General features: G+C 36.6%; 2 long non-coding RNA genes across 2 annotated transcripts in view; one reads left to right on the top strand and one right to left on the bottom strand.

Annotated features, from left to right (window-relative positions):
* The window catches only part of LOC149733329 (uncharacterized), an 80,418-nt gene extending 72,702 nt beyond the window's left edge, over positions 1-7,716 (top strand). Inside the window, exons 2-4 of the long non-coding RNA XR_016385313.1 lie at positions 1,774-1,985; positions 2,061-2,131; positions 2,379-7,716. This is a non-coding gene — a long non-coding RNA (uncharacterized LOC149733329). The remainder of the gene's footprint in view (positions 1-1,773; positions 1,986-2,060; positions 2,132-2,378) is intronic.
* Positions 7,717-7,975: 259 nt separating this feature from the next.
* On the bottom strand, positions 7,976-10,780 carry LOC149733328 (uncharacterized). Its single transcript, XR_016385315.1, has 2 exons — positions 10,583-10,780; positions 7,976-10,507 (listed from the first exon to the last, which is right to left on the bottom strand). It is a non-coding gene; the product is annotated as an uncharacterized LOC149733328 (long non-coding RNA).
* Between the last annotated feature and the right edge of the window lie 5,513 nt (positions 10,781-16,293).

The raw sequence follows: 16,293 nt of genomic DNA, 5'->3' as shown, positions 1-16,293 counted from the left end.
TTTGCCTTTTGTTTTTCGCTTTTGGTTGCTTTTTGCTTTTGGTCGCGTTTTACTTTCCATCTTGTCTATTTTACTTGCCGTTTCGCCTTATTACTTTATCCGACGCACGCTCCTTCGTTATCTCGCTTCCTTGTCGCCTTTTACACCCAGCTTACACCTTTCTGCTTTCCTATGTTTGTCCAGCGTGCCTCTCCCGTTCTGTTGTTTTTATTGTTCGTAGATGCAGGTGTTTGTGTTCCTTGGTTTTCTCCATTCCATTACTTTGCTATATTTTTATACGCTTCTTTTGCAGAGACTGACGATGCCCTTTAGGCGAAATATATTTCTCTTTTACTACTAGTGGTTGGACTTGATTTTTGTTGGTTACGTTTTCGTAGCACCAGATCATTATATCTATATGATAATAGGTGCCTACCATTTAAAAAGTCAGGGTATCATTGCACTATCACTACTTTATCGTATGCTAGTATATCTAACATACCCATGTTAGGCGCATGTGAAGAAGAAACAGAAAAGATGAAGAAACAGAAAAGATGAAGAAACAGAAGAAGAATGAAGAAACAGAAGATGAAGTAAGTCTTCAACGTCATGTTAAGTTTATGGCGAACGAGATGAAAAAGAATCATAAAAACATGAAGCTGATTGAAGATCGTATGAAAAGAACATACACCGCCCGTCGTAAAGAAGTGTTCGATTGTCAGCTTACAATACCAAATTACTGAGCAAATACCTATCTTGTGCTGCTCCACCATTGTAAGTTTCATGTTTGTTTTATGTCGGTTTTGTGTTAAGCTAATTTAATTAAAATCTTGTTCGACTGTAAAGGTACTGAATGAAGCTAAGCGAATTTTCGGGTTCACTCCAACTACATCAGCAATAAACAAGACAAGAGATCACAGATCTAATGAATGAACACGTTTTAAACTAATTAGCATAAGATAGTAGAGTCGGGGAAGATGGGACACCTGTAACACATATTATCCAAATAGCCTGATCGTGTTTTAAACAATTAACAACGGTCTGTGGAAGTCGTGAAGATACGGTTTTATAATTCATTAAATGTTCTTTGTTTACTACCAAATGAAAAGAGAAAACAAAATGAAAAGGTGTCCCATCTACCCCCACCCTGCTATATTAGTTAATCCTTTTACTACAACGGTCGACTGGCTCGATCAAAAACAAATCTGAAGTAACCAACAACACGGGTTCTATTCGCCATTGGTGACTGTGGAGCAGTCGTAGGCAGAATGTATATTTATACATGTATTAACTAATGAAACTTATGACGTATGAGGATTGAGTGATTGGTAAAGAATATGTGTAAATACGCTTTGTACAACTCCTGTACCATGTGTTTATTGTAAACTTACACTAGTTAACGTTGTCGTCGCTTAAAAACGTTTGTTTTCATGAATTTTGACAAACCGTAATCACGCAGTAATTAGGTAATGTTAGAAGTTAATATTAATCACATGATGTTGAATTAAAAAAAATAATGTTTCAATTACGATTAATGATAATACGGTATAAGAGTAGTGCATTTAATGCGTCCCCACTTAAATGCTAATAGTTTGATTCAGTCGTGAATCGTTGTGTGGATTTCTTATCTTATATAACACGTGCCGTCGTTCCTCGCCAAACTCCAGACAGTGTTTCCGCTATGTAAAGTGCATGAGGAAAGTAATCGTTAATTAATCGCTCATCGTGCGGTTTTAAATCTGAAAATTTAGTCTAAAAATTATAAATATATATTACGATTTGATTTCAATCAAGAGATTAAAGAAAAATGCTAGAATTAAATTAGGCTAAGTGCGGAAAATAATCGCCCTATCAGCAACAACAACAACAAAGCCAAGAACAACTGTTCGACGAAAAAGGATCTATATGACCACTAACGTGTTCAAAAACTTGGCGTCGGTTGTTAAAGCTTACCAACATGAAGTTTGCTCCAGAATCAATTGTTGTGGAAATTGAATGTTTAACCGGTAAGTTTATCCATTGTAGCCCTGTTATACTTTTGCTGAACATTGAAGTCTTAATTTAGTTAATTTTTTCTTCAGATATTTCAAAGACACTTCTGTTGGCTTCAACCATATTTAAGGTGTCGTTTCAGCATTATGTGTATGTAAAGGTAAGAATGATGTTGCTTATATAAAAGTGCACCATATTTGCAATTGTTTTTTGTCTGTTTAAAAGAGTTGGTTAAAGAGTGGACTTTGTATATTAAGAAATGGGCTATCGCAAACACTTGTTAAGTTTAGATGCTACTATGCAAGAACAGCAGTGGTTTCTTTAAACCTAATTGCTTTTACAATATTGATAATACTGACAATCTATAGTGTAGTTTGTATTTCAGTTAATGATTAATTTTAATTTAGAGGTCCGTCGAGAGGAACCAGAACATTTCTCTCCATACCCATGCATTTGATATGGTTCTGATAAATTTACCATTTTTGTTCAGCTATAATGATTCTCCTTTCGCTCTATTGGGTGTTTGACATAAAGTTTGCAAAGGGCATTCAAAAGACCCTCATGTTACTATGTCTTTTGTTCAATCTGGACAGAAACATTATTAATATTGACGTGCAGCGTGTCATAAACAAGCTGGGATGACCGACATGTAATTGTTCTTTCATGCTACTGTTGCATTTCACAGTAACCGTGGACGCAAGGGACCACCTTTTTTAGTGGATATTTCTATACCTTTTTGTTTACAGTGAGGGATGGTAGGGAAATGGCGGAGGAACGGGGGGAAACTATTTTTACCTCAAATAAGTGAAGGGATGGTAGGGAAATGGCGGAGGAACGGAAGAAAACTAAACTTGCAAAATGGAATGGGAAACTAAAAGGCGCGCTTACACAATAAAACAACCAATCAATCAACGAAAAACACAGTCTTTCATGCTACTGTTGCATTTCACAGTAACCGTGGACGCAAGGGACCACCTTTTTTAGTGGATATTTCTATACCTTTTTGTTTACAGTGAGGGATGGTAGGGAAATGGCGGAGGAACGGGGGGAAACTATTTTTACCTCAAATAAGTGAAGGGATGGTAGGGAAATGGCGGAGGAACGGAAGAAAACTAAACTTGCAAAATGGAATGAATGGGAAACTAAAAGGCGCGCTTACACAATAAAACAACCAATCAATCAACGAAAAACACAGGAATAACAAGAGATAAAAGGAATGCGCCGATGGTAATCACCACGCGCGCTGTAACTCGACATTAAAAAAACTGCAGTAACTGGCTGTGTCGTTAACAACACGGACTATTAAGGAGTAAATGGTTAAGCTATATTACGAATATATAGATCATTATCGTTTCATCAGGTGACCAATTGCTAGCCTCTCGCCATCGAATATGTTTGCGACTCTTATCTAAAATCGTGCTCGTCTCTTTTTGGCTCGATGTAAAGTCAATATTTTCATTTCGACCATCCGAATTACGTACTTAGTCCAATCCTCGGGCAAATGTTCAGCTTTTCTCCGTGTTGCAGAAGAGTAGAAGTACCAGACCCAGTTTCCGACCGTAAAAGACTCCGTTGTTTTGCTCGAATGAATTTTATAAGTTGTTTCCGCACTTTTTGCACGTATGAAGTGTGACATTAATAATTTTGCGCCCCTGGAGGAGGAAGCCTCTGGGTTACAGGCAGGCGCGCTAACCACTACGCCGGACACGTCAATCACTTGTACTATCAACCTAAACCTCAACTAACACAGAGGTAAACACTTTTCAATATAAAAAGTTTATTTGCACTTAAAATAACTTTGATTCCCAAACATATTCGGTGAAACCATCTGCTGCATTGGTCACCAGGAAATCTGTTGTAAAAAACGATAAGACTGATTGTCGATTGTACATTTTAAAATTATTTTGAATCTTACCGAATCCATTACTTTTTCGCATGTCTTTTGCCCCAAATTCATCTTTTGGATCTAAATAGAAAGAACAACAAGAAGGCCTGTGAAAAAATAATCCACAAAGAAGTTCTTGTAGTACAAACCTGATGCATCTGGAATAGTTTGTTTAATCCGCGATTGAAAGAGTCCATCCGTATAGGGTGCTGGATGGACCATTTCATTTGTTCCACTGAATTCTTACCATGTTTTGTCCTTTTTGCTTTTTCTAGCTTGAAGGTAGTTTCTGGTAAAAATGGAAATATTTTTATTCTGTATGAAATATTACAAGTTGTACTTTAAAGTATTACCGAAATCTCTCGGTGACTTTTAAAGTTGTCTATACTCTACCAGTTGGCTCAACAACACCAAGTTACAATCTGTCTATACATTTTGTTCTAGGTTGTTACAGTCTTAGCAATAAAATTCCGGTGGTTTCCATTTTTGTTGAAACCTCCAATAATTTTTTTATATGTCGTGAAATTGACCTAAAATAAGGATAGACAGCAGGTTATAGGAATTACCATATAAACAGAAGTTATGCTGAACAGCAGTTGGACAAATCTTACCCTGTCTAATGAATGTATGCCGTTAGCATATGGTGGTTTTCATTTTTGTTGAAACCTCCAATAATTTTTTTATATGTCGTGAAATTGACCTAAAATAAGGATAGACAGCAGGTTATAGGAATTACCATATAAACAGAAGTTATGCTGAACAGCAGTTGGACAAATCTTACCCTGTCTAATGAATGTATGCCGTTAGCATATTGAATATGAAGAATACCTTGACTGAACTTTGCGAAGATTGGAATGGGAAAAATGTTTGGGTTGCGATTATCGGCACTGATTGCAACAATCTTCTGTCTGTAAGAATATTTTGCAAAGGTTTCATACATTCACGCACACAAAATAGACTATTTCTCTTATCATCAGGTTTCTTCTCTAGCCTTTCTTCTAAAATACGATTTGCTAAATAACCACAATCAATTTGATGTCTTTTGAATGCAACAAAACTTCAAAACATATTTGCTGGAACTGGGGGCATTGGAGAAACTTATGCCGCAAACATCGAGAAATACATATTTGCTGGAACTGGGGGCATTGGAGAAACTTATGCCGCAAACATCGAGAAATACATATTTGCTGGAACTGGGGGCATTGGAGAAACTTATGCCGCAAACATCGAGAAATATCAATTTTGCAATGCCAAACTCTACCTATAGTAGAAAGCCTGGATGGACTTTAAATGGAATAATGAAAAAAGATACACAAAAGGATTCGACTACGGGATTGTTTCACCAACTTGCCCTAAGAATACGTTCCATCACTCATCATTCAACAAATAGACTTTATCTGATGCTCCTGTTACCATCCCACTACCCTTGCACCAGAACAAAGCCATTCAATGTTGGCGGAACTGTAACTACTACTGGTGTAACGGGGAACTGCTGCAATTGATATCAGCCGCACCAGCACTCCTTGGATGGATTCCGACAATCTCATCAACCCGTTTATGCATAACTCAAATGGGGGTGTACAAGAATTTTCTCTCGAAAAGTCTATTGGGAGCGGAGTACAACGATACTGCTGCTGGATATGCCGACAAGAACAATAATTATGAGCTGTGAAATTTCAACAAAAAAGTTAAATTGTTATTTCATGGTGTTTCGTTTTCAGATATTTATGGATAATATTTTAAAAACACATATCGATCTGAGTCGGTAGAGTCAGAGATACAAAAGTAAAAACAACATCTTCATCTTAAATTGTTTTGTTGTGTTTTCCTAAAAGTTTGACCACCTGGGACAGATTGGACGACTCGTCGATGTGTACTCTTATTGCATGACCCTGTTTATTGCATGACCTTGTTGTCCGAGAAATATAACAGAGTTAAATATACTCTCTAGGACAGCAGTTCCCAACCTTTTTGGTGCCGTGACCCTTTTATAACATTTGCCAAGTTGCGGTGACCCTTATAACATTTGCCAAGTTGCGGTGACCCCAAGGATAAAATTAGTTGGGTAGATTTTAAAAGTTATGTAGGCTAGGCTAGCTATCGTAGGCTACCTATGGTTGATGCCGGGAATTCAATAAAATCGCGACCTCAAGTCCAACTTTGCTTAAATGCATTTCAGCAATTAAATTTTTATTTTCATGGTAAAGGCCTTTGTGGCGTAATGAATTACCTGAAATCAAACGAGTAAACCCTGTAATTTTTCATGGCCGTTAAACTGCCGTTGAAATCTTGCTTTCCGAGCATATTTGCCATTATTAAACGAAAATCCTGTAATGAGGCCCAGAGTGTTCTGGTTTGTCTAGTACTCTAGTAAAATCGCGATGCGCTCTGTGGTGAGCTGCCCATTGTTAGGAGTTAACTTTCTAAATTTTTAAACTAATGAAATTCTAAACTTCTCAGAAGGCCTCAGGTGACCCCAGTTGGGGTCGCGACCCACAGGTTGGGAACCGCTGCTCTAGGACTTGCCGATTTCATTTCATGTGTTTTTTTGGTGTAAAAGCGTACATGCAGTATCTTTTTCAAACTCAACCGTCTTGGCGGTTATACTTTCTTTATGCACCACAGATGCGTGATGTTTCTTGATTGACACAAGGCCCCCTTTCTCCGGTTTGAAAATCCATTCGTCACCCAAGAGCATTTTGAAGTTAGGACAGACAGAGTTCGTACCGACGAAACACGAAGGCGTTTGTTTTCAACTGAAAATATTTTTATTGAATTTATAGTCAGTTGTGGCGACCCATTCGGGTTCGCGACCGACGTGTTGGGGGGACCACTGGCCTACATTTTTCTGGTTAAGTCCAAGCTTCTGTGTCTTGGCAAGTAAAATAAGTCAGGTATGACGCTAATCCCATCTTTGCTAAATTTAAAAAATAATAAGTTTCCAGTTGCTTTCTCACTAAAACTTGTAACAAAGTAACCTCTGCACTAGATATAGTGCAGCTTAAACTGTCGCCAACTTCGAGCCACCACTCCTGAACACACGCAAATTAAAGCAACTTTCCGTTGTATTTTCTGAACGGCTCGTCGGAACATGTAAATCCCGGCCCGCTTCGTCTTCAAAAATTCAACCGTCATATCCGACTCAATAAAAACAGTCAAAGGCACGATTTCCATCACTATTATGCTAAATTTCAATCCTGCAGTGCCTTTGAGGTAAGTTTCAGGTACAAATTGACGACCGTTAATGCAGCTCACTATTAAGCAAGTTTGTATAAACCAGCATTTTCTCGTGATGCACTGGACCGTGACGGAGGACGAAACTAAAAAGTATGTGATTGGTAGGATTTGATTACGTAACTTCTTTGATACAGAGCATATAAACCAAAATAAAGCAAACATACGTTTCTTAAAAAAAACATACGTTTCTTTCAATAACAACATCTCGAACTGACAAAAAAACACGTGAACGTGCAGTTTTTGCTAGATCCGGAGCAATTTGACGGAACCATTTAGCTTTTAACACAAAATATAAACAGTACAAATACAGCGCGTAAACTTAATTTTATGCAATTTGACGGAACCATTTAGCTTTTAACACAAAATATAAACAGTACAGATACAGCGCGTAAACTTAATTTTATGTTGACAAACAGAGTCACTGAACCGAAACAAAGATTTTAGCAAAAAATACAAAATAGTACAGTAACTTAAATTTATTTTGACAAATAACAAACCGTCTAAACCGATACAAAAAGACAATTAAAACGATAGATGTCTAAACTATGTAAGTAAGGTATCTATGGAGTAGTAAGTCCAACAAAGAGAGTGGGTGCTAATTGTTGGATTAGAGATACAGAACCGAGGTGATATTACAATTACAACTTCTTAGTCCATTAACTTATTTCACAAAAAAACACGAGGCGTTTGGGCGATATATTTTATGATGCTAAAGATTGAAACACTGTGTTAAGCTTAAATGCCGTCTGCGAGTTCGGTGGTCCCAAGTTGTTATTTAAAATGTTGCCAACCAAATCATTTGACGCTGATATTCCCTTTCATCAAACTGAGACTACAATTAAAAGTTTGTGTAAAACCGTGGTGTACAACACAAATAATGGTACTTTATTTGTTTTTGTCCACCTTTTAAAAAACATCCACAACAACTAGATTACGGACAAGAATGTCGTTTTAATAATTATTCGTTTTTGTACACACCTTGCAGCCGAAATAAAGCAGAAAAAATGTTAAAATTATCCTAATTGGTACTTTCTAGCTTTCTTTTTTGCAGACCACCATGCTTTACATTGTGTAATAAAAAGTTTTTTTATCGGTGACGTCCTTGTCAAAAGAACCTTGTAATTTAAGCCAGATTTGGCCCATTACCCAAACACTTTATTTCGCGACACCGCATATTTTTTTTATCCCCGTGTGCTTTATCACACTTTTGAACTCTGTGTATAATACGGCACACTTTTCAACTTTGTTTTTGATATGGCCACAGCCTGATAATTCCCATTTTACGTTTGAAATTGGAAGGCCTACACGTCGCAAACACCATTGTTTAGAGTCAGCATAATTTGAATATTTAATATTTTTGGAAATACAGAAGCTGCAGGTTGCAAACAGACTGTCAGGCTTGTTTTGTATTATTATTAAAGTAGTATATAAATTTGGCCCGTAAGAAAATCTGCATGTAGCCTTTTAGTTTAAAACAGATGAAGGATTTTATTACCGGGTATTCCCTGAATACTTGAATGATCCCAAGTCTGTGTTTAAAGAACTGCAGCAAGGAATTTATTTTAAATGTCCTGAACTTATATACCTATCAAAATTGATCCGCACTGCTCTTGTGTTATACTAATGTCCAGGCTTATCAAATAGCTGCAAGTGAAACTGCCTTTTTATGTCTTTGCAAAAAAGGTTAAAAAGTAGTAAAATTAATGCTTTTAAAGATGCAAAGCTTTTACAAGCCTGTGGAAGCATATCCAATAACGTTATTTTAATGGTTTAATGTGTGGTACCTACGAAAATCTGTGTAATACGTTAGATGCGATGATAATTGAAATTTTTATGATAGTGTTGTTATTAATGGTGCAGGGTTTATAAAACAAAACAATATATCGCACTTGTTATAAAACCTTTTTCCGAAATAACTGTAAATGATGGACAATGATGGCTCGCTACAGAAATATAAGTATCGGATCGCTTGCAAGCGTTGGTTTTAAAGTTCGGGGAAATGGTTAATGATATTCACTCATCAAATGTAAATAAACCCTGCAACAAGCAGCATTGGTTGAAGAGCTGCTCAATGGAAGAAGCTTCAATGTGAACAGTTGGAAATTTTCCCAGTTTCGGCAAATGAGTGGTGGTCGCCGTTTTTTTGTAAGCCTACGAGAAGTAAAAATGTTATTGTATCTATCCCGTATTGAGGCAATATATTGATGTTTGGAACGAGGATGTCTTGAAAAATTGTCAATATCTGTACCCCCATTTAGGATATTTGGAACAAGGATGTTTTGATCTTAGAGGACCAAGAAGTGTGTTTGAGTCTGTTAAGATTACCATCGGCTGCTGCGCATTGCTCAATTAATGCGATGTTATTTTTTACCTGGAATCTGGTTCCGACTAATTATAAGAGTTGTTTTTCGATGCTTGATTTTATACATTTCAATATTCTTAAAGACATACAATGATATTTGACCAGCAGTGACCACAATCCTTTCACGGCATTATCAACGAAAATGGCGGCAAAACATTCATTTTCACATTAAAATATTAAGAACCAATACAACCAATATAAAGTTGTATTAATTTTGATTTGTACATGGACCAAAAACAATGACACTTCAAACCTAGGGAGCTGAATTATTCATCACAATAATCATGTTTAACCCAACGTAGACTGCATTGCAATTATCCAATAACAGTCTTGGTCGCCATTTGCCTAATAATTTTTAACAAGAAACATTATTTCGGATTACAGAGAGAACTGAACATATACTGTTGACTTAATCAGAAAATATATTTAAAGAGGAAAAGGTAGGTTAAACGCATCACCATGGTTAGTTTAACAGTGGTGTACTATCTTGGAATAGAAGGTCAGGAATGGAGGAGTGTTAGAACTGAATATATATACTGCTGACTTGCAATCAGAAAATATATTTGAAAAGGGAAAAGGTCACCATGGTCAGTTTAACAGTGGTGTGCTATCTTGGAATAGAAGGTCAGGAATGGAGGAGTGTTTTACAGCATTATGTTAATAAAACGAAACATATCGCCAATCTGTAAAAGGAAGAAGTAATTAGAGAAAAATGAAATGCAGTCGAGAATTACGTAATAGAGGGGTAAATTTACAGTTTTAAAACTCAAATGAACAACAACTGAAGTAGGAGGTAAAAGTAAATAAAAGCGATTAAAAAACAACAGAACTTTAACTAATAAATTTAATAAATGCTAACCAGTTACAATACTGCAGAAAATACCTTTTGAAAATTTTGATCACACAGAAAAAGTTAAATAAAGTCTGCTATTGACCCACAATGACTAGAAGTAGCTAGGAAATTTGGTGTGGACCTTATTGACCCAATTTATAGAGTCCCAATGTGAAATGTGTGCTTGACAGTAGTAACTTGTCTGATCAGCAAATTGGCCCTGAAAGTTAATGCATACATATTTAGCGTAAAGCGGCTAAAACGTGGCCAACATAACTATTGGAAATGCTTTTACCTGTATGGTCCATCACAACGCAAAACAACAGACCAGGGTCGAGAATTTGTTAATCAGGTTTTATTTATTTTCAATTAGTCACAATTTATAGATTAATCAAAAGATTTTCAAAAAGCTTTAAAGTCATTCACCAACCCAGTGCTAAGAAACAACCAAATAGGTACACTAGCAAACATACAGCACAAAAAAATCCTTTGAAAATAAAAATCCTTTGAAAATAATATAACAAAGTGAGGGAGGTTTATATTTAAAAACAAGGCGGTTAGGTTTTACGGCGAAATATGGAAAAAAATAGTAGAAAAGAGGGGGGTTTGAACACAGTAACCACATACTTAAAGGCATAATTATCATTTCAAAGTTTGCAGCTGCAGCTGTAAAACGAGTGACTTGGCCCGTACGAAATAACGGCAATGTTAAACGATGAAGCAACATGCCAGTAGTAAGAAAATATTGCAATTCAAGAAAATTCAAAACAAAAAAATTTCTGTCACAAAGTAACAGAATTAAAGTTGCAATTTTTTTAAAACAGTATTTTTTTATGCGTTTTGACACAGGTCGTAAGCATAAATATTTAATTGCGTAATCAAAATAGGATCAGCACATCTGCTACACCTGACCAAAAATGACTCCTATTTACCTAAAAACTATACTGGTAGAAATATTCTTTTCCAAGAAAGGCGTTTGTTGTTAAACAGGTATTGAAACCTTTATGGGCAAGCACCCATTAAACAAGAAAGGAAGTTGAACTATACTGGTAGAAATATTCTTTTCCAAGAAAGGCGTTTGTTGTTAAACAGGTATTGAAACCTTTATGGGCAAGCACCCATTAAACAAGAAAGGAAGTTGTTTGTTTTTATACAACCCTTAAAATAAAAGTTTTAATGCACCTAAATGGAAGTGCTTTCTCTTCACATCTGATGATTTTTCCAGTAAATTCATTGAATGTTGCCGAAAACTGTATCACTGCTACAATGTTTTATATTATTCTATATGGACTTCTTGTTTTTGTTGGTTTGTATTTTTAGGCTTAAAGAAAGACTTCGTTGTGATGTTAGGCCGTCACTAAATATGGCAGTTACGGCGTAAATTGTAGTCAGCGCATCAAATCGCAAACGTCTCTGCTTCCATTTGTAAAGGATTGGACAGTTATGTGACTGGTAGCAAAAAACGGGAGATACAGGGAAAAGTAGAACTGGCGATCAGCAAGGCAGGATCTGTGCCACAGTTATGGTGTTTGTTGATAAAAGTTCTTGTTTTGATACACGTTCTTATATTTCATAGTATCTATTAAAAAAACAGATGAAGAGACATCTGTGTTTAGGGATGCACATTACAGAATTTCGAATCCGTGAGATTCGAATCCTCTTGTATTCGAATCTAATTACGGGATTCGGTATTCTGTTTAATGACGCCATTACACGTCATCTCATATACTATATTAACAATTTTTGAAACTTATTAATTTTGAAAAAAAATATTTTTGTGTTTGTGGGACTTTCGAGAGTAAACGTTTCGTAACGTCTTTTCATAGCCTGCTATAAAACTACTCAATAGTACAATTTTTGATCATTTTACAACTCAAGATCCAACAAGAGGCTGTTATGAAAGGGTCAATAAACTGACTTTTGTGGGTAAAATTTTTTTTTCCTATAAATATAAAAAGATTCGAAATTCTAGATTCGGAATTCTAGATTCGAATTAAAGTATTCTAGGATATCCTAGAATACCTAATTATTCTGTAATGTGCATCCCTATCTGTGTTTTATTATGGCCGGAGAGGGAAGTTGAAATTAAATTTAGATTTACAATAATATCCCAAAGCTTTAGGCTTAAAGAAAGACTTCGTTGTGATGCTAGGCCGTCACTAAATATGGCAGTTACGGTGTAAATTGTAGTCAGCGCATCAAATCGCAAACGTCTCTGCTTCCGTTTGTAAAGGATTGGACAGTTATGTGACTGGTAGCAAAAAACGGGAGATACAGGGAAAAGTAGAACTGGCGATCAGCAAGGCAGGATCTGTGCCACAGTTATGGTGTTTGTTGATAAAAGTTCTTGTTTTGATACACGTTCTTATATTTCATAGTATCTATTAAAAAAACAGATGAAGAGACATCTGTGTTTTATTATGGCTGGAGAGGGAAGTTGAAATTAAATTTAGATTTACAATAATATCCCAAAGCTGCTGCCTGCATTCTTGGCTTCGTAGAAAGACAAAAAGTTTGTCTTGGATCACAGAAAATTGGTGTTGATCACACACAACCACTAGCCGCAAGAAGCTAAAGAAATCAATAGAAGAAAACGTGACAAACATCGGCTCTAAAGGGGATTGTAGAGAAAGTAAAAGCTAAGGGCCCAGTTGGCTTATATATTTATGCTTTATTTGTAGAGTAAGTAATAAATTCATAATGTTTGTGGATTCACCCATTTTTTCAAACAGGCAAGACGTGAAAGGTGCAGTCAAAGATAAAACTCTTAATTTTGCTGTTTTATAGAGTTTATTTTAATTCTATTAAATGATCAACCATATAATATTTAAGAAATGGAGAAGACCAGCAATGCAGGAGCCAATTAGCAAGTGGGCACCGAACTTCTCCGATTCGGAACGCATCTTGCTGATGGAGAAGAGGGTCATCAAATGCAAGAAGACCGACCTTCTAAATAAAAAGATGCAGCGTGGGCAAGATGTGACGCATCATTTTAACGTCTGTACCAGTAGCGCTGCCCGGGATCCTTCCCACCCAATGGCGTGACGAAAATTAAAAACCCACGGAAAGAAATAGTCCGCGGCACGTCGTCGGGAAACCTTCCGTAGCGGAGGTGGTCCGCCGCCTAAGGAAGACGATCTGAGCGCCAGGTTTTGTGTTACGTTTGTCCCACTGTCAAACCACGTTTTTGTTCAAAATACTTTAAGAGGTCTCATATAGGAACCCGGATTCAGAAACTGCACTGCCGTCGGGTAATCTTCGACCTCTGCCCTTACTCCGAACACTGACCAGTCAGAGAAACTGATGCCCAGCAAAGCTTGTCCGGCAGACTTTTTTCACGGAGTTCATTAATCAAATGTCAACGCAAATTTTCAGAAAATGTTTCGGTTGATGTGAAAAGGGTTCAAGTCTCGGATTCTCAATCTACTCTATAAAAAAAATTCTTTAAAATTTTAAAACCATCCGTAATTTCCAGTGTACTGAGTACAACGATATCGTTGAAGAGATGGAGATGGTATTTTAACATTGTGCAGTTGTGTAAAGACAGTTTATATGGTATTTTAACATTGTGCAGTTGTGTAAAGACAGTTTAGAAGTAACTCATGTGATTGCAGCAGCATATGTTGCCAACAATCTAAATGTGACAAATGTAAGCATGTCCTTCCTGGCAATGAATGTGATTCGCCATATTTTAACATGTTAAATCGTGACGGTGTCTGACTATTGCTTCAGTTGAGCTGTCTCGATTTGTATGCAGATATTTTGCGTTATTATGAAATTTGTTACAAAATTTGTTACTGCCAATTTTACTGTTAAGGATGCTGCTGAATTACCTCTTCAAAAGTACTTAACCAGTTTTAATCTTGTGTGCAGTGAGCATCAAAAACGGGCTGGTAAATTTGCTGTTAAAATAATAAACTACTAACATATTTTATTATAAAAAACTGCATCAAAAACGGGCTGGTAAATTTGCTGTTAAAATAATAAACTACTAACATATTTTATTATAAAAAACAAATCTCGACAACAACTCTGTGCGTAAAAACGGGTACATTGGAAAAAAAAAGCGCCGTTCTTGATTTTGCAATCGTAATACCGAGACTATTAAAAAAACGGGTACATTGGGAAAAAAGCGCCGTTCCAAATCTTCCTAAAACAAACTCTTGTGAGGGCTGGCACAAAAGTTTTTAGCTCGTTGGTTTCCTCAAATCACTCTACATTCATTGACAAATTAAGATGAACAGGGGAGAAACGAGGCAGTCATTGAGCAATATGTTGCCGAAGAAGATTTACCTCCTCGCAAAAAGAAATATCGCGATGTTGCAGAAAGGTTACGTAACCTAACAGGGAGATGTTGGATGGTGCAACATTGGCTTTTGATTGAGTGATGTGCTTTGATTCTTACTTTTGTTAAGGTTAACTAATAAAATGTCTTTCATTTTAATTGTTATATTATGATACGTGATTGAGTGATGTGCTTTGATTTCTTACTTTTGTTAAGGTTAACTGTTAATAAAATGTCTTTCATTTTAATTGTTATAATATGATACGGGCACCCTAAAACAAGTCTTGCGATGCATTTAGTACTGCGGTGAATTCACAGGACATCATATTTATTATTATACATGTAGATAACGGATACAAGCATATTTTTGTTTCAAGATAAGTGTACAAGGGTTAATAAATGTGCCGCTTACGGTTTTGCAAATCATCTGACTTACCTTAAATCCTGAAAAGATAACTGCGTTTGCCTGGAGATTTTAGATTTGTGTAAATAACCCCAATTACATGTACAATTAAAACATTTCGAACCGCGGTTTTGGTCCTTGGAAAATGTAGGAATAAATTGAATTGGCGAATAAATCCACATTCCCTACAACACCGTCCTAGATAGCCCTTGCTTTTACCAACGGTTGAAACAACCAGAAAAAGCTCTCCCCCTCTTCATCGACTGGTTATCTAATAATTTATCACAATGTATCGCTGAAAGCTAATGTTGGATTAGAGTAGGAGGTATTGTTGCAGTCATTTTCTCAAATGTTAACTTTCTGTTAAAACAATTTCCATCCAAAAAAAAACAGTACTCGATTAATCATCCTGATAATGCAACTGATACCTATCTGTTTTTTGATAACGTTCATTTTGGTAAATAAGGTACGCAACAACCTGGGCGAAGAAGTTTGTCTTCCCATCAATTTCATTCCAAATCGGAAAAACAAATATTAACTGGGATGCTTTTATTACATTTCTTCTGAAATGGTTTGCAAAGTGGGAAAGCTTTAAAGCGACCCAATTATTAAACGGCGATTCTCCCGATATCGCCAAATGAGCGATGGGAAAATTTCTTGTTAGTTTGCGCTTGTTCACGGAGATGACCGGTTTACATTTCTGAAATGGTTTGCAAAGTGGGGGAAAGCTTGTTCACGGAGAGATGACCGGTTTACATTTCTGAAATGGTTTGCAAAGTGGGAAAGCAAAGCGATCCAATTAAACGGCGATTCTCCCGATATCGCCAAATGAGCGATGGGAAAATTTCTTGTTAGTTTGCGTGAAGCATTCGAAAAGATTTTAACATGTATATTAAATGAATGTAACGTACTTTATCCTCGCGTGGCCGGAAAACGACTACACGGGTTTAACACCTCGTGCCAGCTTACGAGTTACCATGTATGGTACTTTCTTTGTGGGTGGTGATTATTTGATAATTTGGACAACCCATTAGTGACCACTAGATTGGAGCAATTGTCGTTAAGTGTCTTCTTGCCCAAGGACACATACGCCCACAATGGTAGCAGCGCCGAGCCTGAACGAGCGCTAACCTCTAATGCCACGGCGCCGGAGATCATTGCTGAAAGCGGATATAATTTTTTGGGATGAAGATGTTCTGGTCAAAATCGAAAAGATTTTAACATGTATATTAAATGAATGTAACGTACTTTATCCTCGCGTGGCCGGAAAACGACTACACGGGTTTAACACCTCGTGCCAGCTTACGAGTTACCATGT

The sequence above is a fragment of the Ciona robusta genome, chromosome 7 (assembly GCF_009617815.1).
Source record: "Ciona robusta chromosome 7, ASM961781v2".
Lineage (NCBI taxonomy): Eukaryota > Metazoa > Chordata > Ascidiacea > Phlebobranchia > Cionidae > Ciona > Ciona robusta.
Note: the sequence above shows the minus strand (reverse complement) of the source record. Positions and strands in the feature narration are given on the sequence as shown.